The sequence below is a fragment of the Pogoniulus pusillus genome, chromosome 5, assembly GCF_015220805.1.
Source record: "Pogoniulus pusillus isolate bPogPus1 chromosome 5, bPogPus1.pri, whole genome shotgun sequence".
In the NCBI taxonomy this organism is placed as follows: Eukaryota; Metazoa; Chordata; class Aves; order Piciformes; family Lybiidae; genus Pogoniulus; species Pogoniulus pusillus.
The window spans coordinates 2,653,911-2,666,257 of NC_087268.1; the positions used below are offsets into that span (position 1 = coordinate 2,653,911).

Below are 12,347 nucleotides of genomic sequence, written 5' to 3' on the forward strand. Positions count from 1 at the left end.
CATTAATGCACTGCTGCCAGCAACAAAATGAATTAGCTCTCTGAATACTAAACTGGGAAACCAACACTGAACCAGAGAGTGGCACAATGACACTTGCAGGATTAAAATACACTACCCAGCTATGAGAGGGTGCATTTGTGCCCTCTGCTAGCTATCATCTATTTTTAAGATTAGTATTAGTAGGGAACCTCTCTGGAATGGTTGAAAATTGTAGGACAAACAATAATGATCATTTATGTTCCCATGAGAGTTTATGCTCTTTCTGGAATACAAACATCTCATAGATTATTTCCCATGCTTGACCACAGCCATTTTTCCCCATCAACAATTTATCATTTATCTCTTTACATGCATGCTTTGAATTTCTGCAATTCCTAGCGTACTGTAGATCCATAGCAGCACTGTGGAAAGTACATGAATACAAAACACTGAGGAATCAAAGCCTTACTGTCTCTGTGAAGAGATGTCACAGCCATGTGCAAAAGCAGAGCAACAAAGCAAATGCCACCTGTCATTCTGAATGTTTTTGTACTGCTTTTGATGCCCCCGTGTCACAAGAATAACAGCATTAATCTCAGAATAGTAGGTTGTTACTACTAGGTATAACCTGCTTTGCACAAGCCAGTAAACTAGAAAGGGCTGATTCTATGTTTAAAATAAAGTAGGGGGAGGGGTGGGAGAAGCAGCTAGGGGAAAGAAAAATAGAGGGAAAGGGGGGGAATGGGAAAAAGATAGCTCTGTCAGCTAATATTTTGGTGGATTTACACTGCATCTATATCTATTTTAGTGAAAGCTTAGGATTTGCCCCGTAATAAGATGTGTTCAGGACAGAGCAGAAGGCAGCAACTTCCTCTGTATCTCTGAAACACTCTAGGCTTGTTTCCCTGAGATATTTCAAGCACAACATTCTCTGACATTCAGAAGGGAGGAAAGGGCATCCAAAGGCAACAGGAACCTATAAAAAAAAAGTAGCATGTTTTAGGAGCACTATCATGTGCATGAAGTGGTCATAAATTGAAGCTTAGGGAACAAAAAAAATCTTGGTCAAGACACACAGAAGCAATCCAGATTCTAGTTCAATTATCTGGGTTCTCCTAGAAAGGAAAACAAATAAGTGGCACAATATTCCCAGCTCTTACAGGAGCTTTTTTCTGTTGTGATTAGAAATAAAATGTGCTACCATGCATATGCAAAATCAAACATCTCAGAAAACACATCACAGTCCAAGCATCTCACACAGAAAAAAAGGATTGTTGATATTAATGACTCTTTGTTATAAATCTGTAGGTTCAGGGTGCAGTGGAGGTTCCATCTCTAAACGTATTTATAGCATAACAAATTCACTGATCATAACACACTGCCAGTGATTAAAACACATTTTTTTTTCTCACTGAGTAATTAGATTATGCCACTCCAGAGTGGTGGTTCTGGGTTTTTTTCCTTCATTTTTTCTTAAGGGCTCTGTAATTTACTGAACCATGACATCATTTGTCTTGTGGTTGTTTTAGTTGTGTTCGGTTAGGCGCCTTGAGGCCCGTAGGCACTGAACTCATGATGGTTATCACTGCTATTAAAGAAAAGGGCTTCATAGTTAATTGTAATATTGTTCTCTTGACTGACTGAAGGTTTGAAAGGGAAGAATAAGTAAGAATAAGTACTATCAATGTTCCTTATTTGTGTCTCAAGACAGAAATGAAACATTACACTGGCTAAAAATGGGTATATCCCTTAAATAGAAAATAGAATAGAGATAGAGGTTATGCCAGTGTAGTGAAAACAAAAACAGGTATGCACACAAACACACATCCATCAATCCATCCATCCATACATACTGAGTGGTCAGGAGGACAAGGAAGGTTGTTCTTCCCCAGTACTCAGCACTGGTCAGGCCACACCTGGAGTACTGTGTCCAGTTCTGGGCTCCTCAATTAAAAAAAGATGTTGAGGTGCTGGAAGGTGTCCAGAGAAGGGCAACGAAGCTGGTGAGGGGCCTGGAACACAAACCCTATGAGGAGAGGCTGAGGGAGCTGGGGGTGTGCAGCCTGGAGAAAAGGAGGCTCAGGAGTGACCTCATTGCTGTCTACAACTACCTGAAGGGAGGCTGTAGCCCGGTGGGGGTTGGTCTCTTCTCCCAGGCAACCAGCAGCAGAACAAAGGGACACAGTCTCAAGCTGTGCCAGGGGGAAGTCTAGCCTGGATGTCTGGAGGAAGTTGTTGGCAGAGAGAGTGATTGGCATTGGAATGGGCTGCCCAGGGAGGTGGTGGAGTCACCATCCCTGGAGGTGTTCAAGCAAAGCCTGGCTGAGGCACTTAGTGCCATGGTCTGGTTGACTGGCTAGGGCTGGGTGCTAGGTTGGCCTGGATGATCTTGGAGGTCTCTTCCAACCTGGTTGATTCTATGATTCTATGACACATGCAAACATACATATATCTTTATATATATCCTTTTATAGTAGGGAATGGGTTTCCTTGTCTCAAGGAAAAATAAGCCCACATCTTAATGCTATCCAAAGCTGTGTGAAATAACAGAAAATAGGTGTATGACTCTACTGAGTCCACCTCCAGTACAAGAATGATTTGTTACAAATCTTGTCCCATGTAATAATGGAGTTTCCACAGATGTTCCAGAGATATCCCTTTGCATTATTTTGCCTAATCTTAAAATTGAATCTCAAAATGCACTTGATAAAATTATTTCTTTGGTTTCCCCAAAAGTTATTATATTTTCAGCCTTAGAAATATATTCTTCTGTCTCCAAATTTTCCAGAATGCTTTTGGAAGAAAAAAACATTGGCATTGGTAAACTTCTTTCATTATACTTCACCTTTAATCAAAATAAAAGCTCAATACTCTATGCTGGTAATGGGTTATTTGTGTGTGTGTGCTTCACTCTTCCTCCTCAATTATTACGATTTGCCTTTTATTCATTGTAGAATTTTTAGCCTCATAAAGAGGCAAATTACTCAGCTGAGTGAGGCAATTATGGTCTTAACTCTACACCCTTTCATTTACCCTTTTCATTACATCTTGTAAGCCTTTCTTGTATATTTAGGTCTCTGCTTTTCAGACTCTTAGTAAGAGTCTTCACAGTTTAATCTGTATAGAACTTTTATCTTTGTCTTTAAATGTTCTAAACTAGAATTACACTGTGCTGGCATTTTTCATAGATTTTAATATTTCTGCCATTTCTTTTCAATACCAACATCATAGAAAACTTGATCTTTACTTCTGTTGGCATAAATAACGAGGTTAAAATATTTCTTTTAGGATTCTGGTCCACATACAAATCTCTACCCCCTCCCCTCTCTCCACCTTTTCTTAACGAGCCTCTTGTTTAGCAGAACCCTACCTAAGGGGAGGTTGTAGCCAGGAGGAGGTTGCTCTCTTCTCTCAGGTGGCCAGCACCAGAACAAGAGGATACAGCCTCAGGCTGTGCCAGGGGAAATTTAGGCTTGAGGTGAGGAGAAAGTTCTTCCCTGAGAGAGTCATTGGACACTGGAATGGGCTGCCCGGGGAGGTGGTGGAGTCGCCGTCCCTGGAGCTGTTCAAGGCAGGATTGGACGTGGCACTTGGTGCCATGGTCTGGCCTTGAGCTCTGTGGTAAAGGGTTGGACTTGATGATCTATGAGGTCTCTTCCAACCTTGGTGATACTGTGATACTGTAACTTCTCTTTGCTTATTCACCCCCATCTTCCATTAAGTGGATTTGTAGATTGGTCTATCTTGCTTCATTAGGTACTCCTAACAAGATCTTTCAATCTGTCTCCAGTCTCATAAGTTTTATTAGTTACTCTTACTGCCCCATTAATTTTGCTTTTAGATTTGCAAAATTTCCTTTCATGACATGTATCTCACTTTTGTTGCTACATGAAAGGAATTAAGTCCCTCACTGAAAAAAAAAAAAAAAGGAAAACAAATAAAGAAAAAGGAAATGAGAAAAAAAATCAAACTAAAGCAATCTCCTAAGCAACCCAAAATTGAAATGAGAGAGATTGGAGTAAACTAACCAGCAAATTCCATCTATTCCAGAAATAAGAGGACTGTAACCATAAGTTACTTCACAGCTGTTATTAAATCCTACTCTTACAACAATCACAACATCTGATAGGATTTTTTGTTCAATTATGTGTGTATGATCTGAGAATGATATCCACACCTCAGAAAACCTTACTCCTATATCTTAATTTTAAGTTTGTCTGCTGTATAAGTGTTAAGAATACTTGCATGCTAATGATGCCATATTCACCCTCTTTGCTGTTTTATCTCACTGGTTGTCCATCTCCAGGCACAGTAATACAAGAGGTGCTTGGCTGGGAAGAGAGATGTAGGGAGAAAATACAGGGTGAGACTAAAATGAATGGAAACATGGGGAAAATGTTCCCACTGAAACTGCTAGGAGAGATTATTTCTGTTTTTCCCAATATTTGTCACCAGAAATTGTGAATTGAATCTGCCATTAGCCATAGTACTCATCCCTTTTCCATATGAAGCAAAATGTTGATGGGCAATTCCTGCTGCATCTTCAACCATTCCATTGTAGAGTAGTTCCTTTCAATAATGCATGCTTTTATAATAGAGAACTAAAACACTGTTTTGCATTAAGAGACAGAAAGTAACCACCTATGAATTAGTTAAATACATGGTGCTAGGTTGGACTGGATGATCTTGGAGGTCTCTTCCAACCTGTTTGATTCTATGATTCTATAAATACCTGTATGTGCTTTTGTGTGTGATCATTCTTCTCTGACAAGAAATTAGAGCAGAAAAATTAGGAGAAGAAAAACTGAAGAGGGAAAATTCCTTCAATGAATATAACAAATGGAAAATTAATTCTATGACTTTCATCTCTGTACACCAGCTGCCTGTTTGTTTCGTTATGAGACCTAGATCTTAAGGGTTATAGTCACAGTGCAACAATTTGGACATTATATTGATAGCAGATCTGTACAACAAAATTAGGACATTGTATAATGGTCTATGTGGCAGACTCACCATAGACCTTGCATGCATTTTTAAGGCTTCCCTTCAGACTGTCTTTAGGCTAATCCAGTAGAGTTACTACACATTAGCAGTTAGGGTTTAGGCACATGCCTGGAGGAGATTTCTTTGTTCAGATTAATCTGAAAGGGAGTCCTTTGTCATTCCCCAGGAATATGTGTTGTAGAAGCTGAAGTGCCATAAAAGAGGAGCGTGAAGAGGTTCACTGGATGAAAACATTCATGCAGAAGCACCCAGATAGAATTCTTTTCTGTTTGCTACTTTGTCCACATGCGACAACTTCTAGGACAATTTGTTCAACATATATTTTTTCTTTTTTCCATCTTTCTTAGCCAGATTCTCATTCTCAGGCATCTGGCTTACCTTGAGTGTCTACAACTCAGTGACATTAATCATTCTTGTTGCCATTGGAATGGGCTGCCCAGGGAGGTGGTGGAGTCACTGTGCCTGGAGGTGTTCAAGCAAAGCCTGGCTGAGGCACTTAGTGCCATGGTCTAGTTGACTGGCTAGGGCTGGGTGCTAGGTTGGACTGGATGATCTTGGAGCTCTCTTCCAACCTGGTTGATTCTATGATTATTTTAGCTAATACTCTTTATTATTTAAGCTAATATTATTTTAGCTTAAGTATACATTATACAATGATCATGTATCCTTAAGATGGTACACAAAGAAATTCAAAAGACACATTCCTTGGTAGAGGGTTGTCTACTAATCATAGATGTGATTGAGCAAATAGATATAAGTTGGAAATTGGAGCAAAGAAGTGTTAGGGTTGTGGCAATACAATTCTGTGGTAATTTAGTTTACAGATAGACAAGCCAAAAGTCATCAATGAAATCCATGTTTTGGAAGATGGGGAGTTGGTTCTCCTAGATAATAAACTAAAAACTTGCTCATGGCTTTTAAAATAATTTTTAGTCACAATAACCAGCTTCTTTTTGATAAATAATATTGATATCAGTAGCACTATTAGCCTAAAAGAAGTTGAAATCATAATGCAAATAAATTACTTTAGTCCTTTGGTCCCCTGTGTATGTAGTTAGATGTTGATGCTCTCCCCAGCTATTGGGAAAATCTCTCCATGTGATAATCCAACTGCATAAATAGAAATTACACAATATATTCAGAATATTTTTCTGTTCCTCAGATGTAAATTTTTCCTTTTTATTGTCTTTAATATGTATCTTATATACTAAACCATAAAAGAGGAGTATAATTTCATGAAGTATTTCCACGTTTACATTTGAATTATCTGATAATTTTGTGTAAGAACAAAAAATAGAACAAATTAAAATGGAAATCTGTGAAATAACAAAAAAAGAAAAACAAAATTATTTTCCATCAAAATGAAACCATGGAACATTCTGAAAAGAAGATTTGACATCCTGTGTCTCTTCTAATTCATTCTTATAAACATTCTTGTAAGCATTTTTAAATCTAATCATAGAATCAATCAGGTTGGAAGAGACCTCCAAGATCATCCAGGCCAACCTAGCACCCAGCCCTAGCCAGTCAACCAGACCATGGCACTAAGTGCCTCAGCCAGGCTTTGCTTCAACACCTCCAGGGATGGTGATTTCACCACCTCCCTGCGCAGCCCATTCCAATGCCAATCACTCTCTCTGTGAAGAACTTCTTCCTCATCCAGCCTAGACTTCCCCCAGCACAACTTGAGACTGTGTCCCCTTGTTCTGTTGCTGCTTGCCTGGCAGAAGAGCCCAACCCCACTTGGCTACAACCTCCCTTCAGGTAGTTGTAGACAGCAATGAGGTCTGCCCTGAGCCTCCTCTTCTCCAGGCTGCACACCCCCAGCTTCCTCAGCCTCTCCTCATTTCCCCATTATTTAACTTACACTTGCCATAGTATTCTTTTTTTGCTGATTGATTGCTATATCTGGTCTTTAGCCACACACTTCCAAAAATAAAACAGCAAGTCACAAGTTCAATTTCTGCATCTATTTGGCTTACTAATTGTTTACTAAGTGGTGATTAAAGAATAAAAATCATGTTCTCATGCCAACTCGTGCCATGGTTCTAGTTTAAGATCTCCAGGTTGTACTTCTATTGCAAATGAAGGCACAGTAAAAATATTGAAAATACTTCTGATGCTCTACTTGTATTCCCAGTACTGACTGAAAAGTGATAAATCCATTAGGCAAATAGAAACTGGTCTGTGTCAAGCACAACTCCTTTTCATCTTCATGCCTAACCTGCTCAGTAAATCAATACAATGCAAGCTGATTTCCAGGTATTGATCTAAAACACTTTACATACAACAAAAAAATGATTCTGACAAATTATGGCATAAAAGGAAGAGGATGTGTGAATTGTCCTTTGACAGTTGGCATCTATATTATTCTCCTACTTACAGGAAAGAGCAGATCATATTTCAAAATGTTTTAATATTTAACTGCTGTTTGAATGCTTGTGGGTATTAAGCAAACTGATGTGTATTAATATACATAAACTTATGGCTTAGATCATTGACCCTGTGAGCAATGTGGATCTACTGAAGTGATTCTCATGATGGTTCATGGGCAACCCAGCCCCCTTGGGCTGGCTAACTCTGCCCACATGCAGCTGGCACTCCACCCCCTGCAGCTGCATGTGGGGGGTGCCACCCAGCACCTGGTATCTTAAGTCCAAGATCACAGTATCACAGTATCATTAGGGTTGGAAGAGACCTCACAGATCATCAAGTCCAACCCTTTACCACAGAGCTCAAGGCTAGACCATGGCACCAAGTGCCACGTCCAATCCTGCCTTGAACAGCTCCAGGGACGGCGACTCCACCACCTCCCCGGGCAGCCCATTCCAGTGTCCAATGACTCTCTCAGGGAAGAACTTTCTCCTCACCTCCAGCCTAAATTTCCCCTGGCACAGCCTGAGATGGACTCAAGGACACTTCCCAGAATGGGTTGCTCATGTTTATCATTTCATGTCCTGTTAGCAAAAATCTCTCCACAGTTATCCAATAAAATACACAATCCACATATGACAAAGTTATGTGAAAATGGGTAGGTTACAAAATAAGTAGTTTATCTAAGAAAACATTCACTACTGAATAGCCCACATTAAACATAACAAGGTGGAACCAATGCTGAACTGAGTCTATTTATGTAATGATCCCTACTATATTTTACAGTTACCCCTTTTCTTCTGCACTGACACTTTGAGATTGTAACACTGTAACATCAGAATTATTTTATGATTATCAAGTGTATTTCTTAAGTATCTAGTTGAAGATTTTTCTTGGCTGTGATTACTTGCTCTGGTTAGGCTCCTTTGAGACCTGATTTATAAAACTGGGTCCAATAGAGGACCTAACACCTGTTTAGATGATACTGGGACTAAGACTATAGAGGTCACAAACCACAGTGATGCTGCAAGTTGGATGCAGATTTAGTCTCCTGATTCTGCTGTGAATTTAGCACTATGAGCTTGAAAGCTCTAACACTGGTGGCTTCAGGAAAATACATGTCACTGATTTCATTTCAGGCTAAAGCAAAGGACTCTTTGCTATAATCTAACAAGGAAAGGTAAAGGGAACTGTGTTTCCAAGATATCCATTTTTCTTTCTAGGGAGCCATCCTTTATTTAGTCACTTTCCCTTGTTCACAGTTACTCATTTTACTTTAACAGCAAAACACAACATACTGAGAGATGCTTGACCACCCAGTAAGGTAATATCCAGAGATGTATTGGATAGAAAAGTACTCATCAAGCAATGGTTTCTTCTGCACTTCTGTGATTCACAGAAAAAGAAATCTCTTTTGGTAGCAGAAGGCACCATCAATACTAAAGGAATAAGAAGATGAAGATTTTGGGGCTTTTTTTATCTTTAAAGTAGATCTCTTGATGTCCCTGCATTGTCCTTGTAAAATTGTTGTCTTAATCCACTTTTCCAGTCACAATTGTTTTAGTTCTTAAGAGGACTTTCCTCATTCCTTCCACTTAAACTTGATTTTCCCTTAATAGTTGAAAGATGCTTAGACAGCATCGCATTAATTTCAGTGGACATTGAGTTTTATCTATTTCAGCAAGCCAGGCTTTGTTAATTAGGCCTCCCAGGACGAGTGATTGTGAAGAACATCTCAAACTGTCACTGATCAATACCTGCAACAGAAGCAGTCAATTACCTGTGCTTCTGAGAAGGAAGAGGAGTCCTATTCTTGTTAACTAACTACATCTTTTTTAAAATCACAAGATCTCTCAGCCTGCCTTCCCATCAGGTTCGACCAGATGCATACAAATTGTGTTTCCTCCTTCTAATGCTGTGGCAGGTTCACTCCCAGTGAAGTGCTCTGCAGCCCAGCAGAGCTGTTTAACAGCATCTTGTGCTTCTGAAGTTTGACTGATGGGGAAGTCAACACTCCAGCAACACTAACAGAGCTTTGCTGTTTAAGCCTAGAGACATGGGTTCTGTTTGATTAGGTCCCAGAAGAATAAGAACATGGAAACTAATTTAGCATAATGCTACCCTGCAAACCTTCAGAGACAAAGAGGCAGGAGGGAGAAAAATGGAGCCCAGGCATTAGCATTTGCTGGTCATTTATTTTGGTGAGAATATATAAAATATGTGTACTTCCAATGACTGAAAAGACTCCTTTCTGCCTTCTAGAACCTCTTTTCCAATAAACTCCTGTTGTTTGCTGTGGAGATCATTCTTGCCATTGAGGAATCGGGATTAAACCTCCCCAGATTTCTAAAGCCATTGCTGAATTGTTGTAGTGGCTGATAAATAACTAATCACTCTAAAAGAGCTGGGTGGGAAAATGTTTTCTGTTTTGATGGGAAAGCCTTGAGAATACAGAAATCTTCCCATTGCACACCATGCATTTTCAAAACCATCTGGTGACAAAATGAAGTGCAAAATGCTAGAGAGACAGACTTGACTTCTACACTGAAAACATCAATGTTTAAACGTGGAATCAATAGTGGAAAGCTATTTTCTCTTTTTCCTACTTTGGTTCCTTTTGTAGCCTCCTCTAAATGTTTTTAAGTACAAATAGTAAAGCATTGCTTGTTAGGTTGTAGGTGAGAGATTACACACTGCAAATATAACTGTAAAATGAGTTATTAGCAGAAAGTTATCCTTGTTCCAGATGGCATATAATTATTTTTCTTCCTAGTAGCTGGGACAGTGCAGTGTTTTGGATTTAGAACCAGAATAATGTTGGTAATACTGTGATATTTTGGTTGTAGCTAAGTAATATATATACTATGTTAAGAACTTTTCAGCTTCTCATGTCTTGCCATCAGAAAGGCTGGAGGAGCTGTGAAGTGACACATCTGGGACAGCTGACCCAAACTAGTTAAAGGGACATGCTGTATCATCTGATGTGATGCTTAGCACATGAACTGGCTGGGAACTGATTGGCAAGCAACAAGCAATTCTATCATTCATAACTTGTTTTATATGTTAATTCTTTTTATTAGCAGTAGTAATACATTTTACACTTTTTTTAAGCTATTTTCTTTCATTTCTATGATCTCAACCTATGAATTTTGTTGCTTTTGTCGTTTTCTGGTTCTCTTCATTATCTTGCTGGAGTGAGTGAGCAAACAGCTGTGTGGTGCTTAGTTGCTCGTTGGGGTTAAACCACAACAAAAGGCTAAACGTTCAGTGAAAGATAAATGCCTCTAAGTTTAGATGTTGACAGATGAACATGCCAATGTGCCTAGCAAAGAGAAAGGATAAGCTTAATTGAGTTTAGAGTACAATTCAGTCATTAGACACTCAGTTCAGTTGTCCCTGAATAGCAAGCTAGTGTCTGAATTCTGAAATCTGAGATGCCTAAGGTATCCTGCCAATACTCCAGCTGCTTCCACAGAAGCAAATGCTTCCTACCAGTTTTGCATCACATCTGGCAGACTTGTGCAGATGTCCTGGATACTGTAAGCCACAGTTATAGATGCATTTGTGGGCAATATTAAACCAAAGATGTTTACCTGAGAGTAAAGCGAATTTCCTCCCATCTCCCTTGTCTTCAATGATTCAGGATGGGATTCTTTTGATATTCATATAATCGTTTGCAATCCTCTAGGGAGTCTAAGACATCTTCACAGAACTCTAAGATACCTGGCTGAAAAATACAAGACTCAGTGAGGTCATGCACCTTTTTGAGCAGCAACTGTTGACCCCATCTGTGACATACAAAAGATGTGAATATTTGCCTAAGTCTATTGCTTGCAATAGTAACATAGGTATCTGATTTACATGTGACATCTGAATTTAGTTATTTTAGCATAGGCTTGAATTCCTCTCAAAGTGAGCATGCAGTTTTATGCATTAAAGTCATATCTATGGTCTTCATCCACTGGAGTCTGTGGTATTATCATGGCTTCATGATGATCCTCCCAGAACCAATTGCAAAGGCTGGGGGTAGTCAGACATCAAACAATTGCCAATATTATGCAACTGACAAAGCTTTATTGTAGCTGTTTCTGTAGCTATCTGATATATATGTATCATGCTAGCAGCAACTGGAGTAATAATAGAAATTACAAATCTAAAAGCTGTAGAAGCTGTAGATACTGTGGAACATTTTGGTGCTGGCAAGGGAACTGGAACTCAGACCTGAGAAGTAAAGAATTTTAGATAAAGACCAAATTAAAAACATTGACCAGCCTGAAAATTATTGATATATATAATAGACAGTGTAGAAATAAAAGAGATGACAGGTAATAATTAAAAGATAGATAAAATTTTAAACATGAATCATAGAATCATAGAATCAGCCAGGTTGGAAGAGAGCTCCGAGATCAGCCAGGCCAACCTAGCACCCAGCCCTAGCCAATCGACCTGACCATGGCACTAGGTGCCTCATCCAGGCTTTGCTTGAACACCTCCAGGGATGGTGACTCCACCACCTCCCTGGGCAGCCCATTCCAATGCCAATCACTCTCTCTGCCAACAACTTCCTCCTAACATCCAGCCTAGACTTCCCCCAGCACAACTTGAGACTGTGTCCCCTTGTTGTGTTGCTGGTTGTCTGGGAGAAGAGACCAACCCCCAGTCCTCTCTTCAAAATCACACTAGAAGACCTCTAAGGACTATTTTATTGTACATTGTGTTATTTTTTTTCAAATCCAAGTTACCTTTAAATTGCAATGTAGTGTTTTGATTGCAAACAGAGCTATTACACTATTTACAACCCTTACCCAGACAGAATACACTACCTTGAGAGCCTGAGAGCCTAAAAAAATAGTTGCCAAGTGACTGGTGGCATTAAAAAAAGTATTAAAACTAACCTCCCCAAAAATGCTATTTATGATGATAATGAGAAGAGATTTTTACAGTAGCATCAAATATTTCACATCTAAAACAAAAGTTTCAGTAATTCCTCT

At 39.3% G+C, this 12,347-nt stretch overlaps 1 long non-coding RNA gene across 2 annotated transcripts in view; it reads right to left on the reverse strand.

Annotated features, from left to right (window-relative positions):
- Nucleotides 1–8,734: 8,734 nt before the first annotated feature.
- The window catches only part of LOC135175632 (uncharacterized), a 35,061-nt gene continuing 31,448 nt past the window's right edge, over nucleotides 8,735–12,347 (reverse strand). Inside the window, exons 3-4 of one of the 2 annotated variants that reach the window (XR_010302409.1) lie at nucleotides 10,950–11,577; nucleotides 8,735–9,113 (exon numbers count right to left, since the gene is read on the reverse strand). This is a non-coding gene — a long non-coding RNA (uncharacterized LOC135175632). Of the gene's footprint in view, nucleotides 9,114–10,440; nucleotides 10,679–10,949; nucleotides 11,578–12,347 lie in introns of those variants that run through there. The other variant, XR_010302410.1, reaches the window with a different exon arrangement.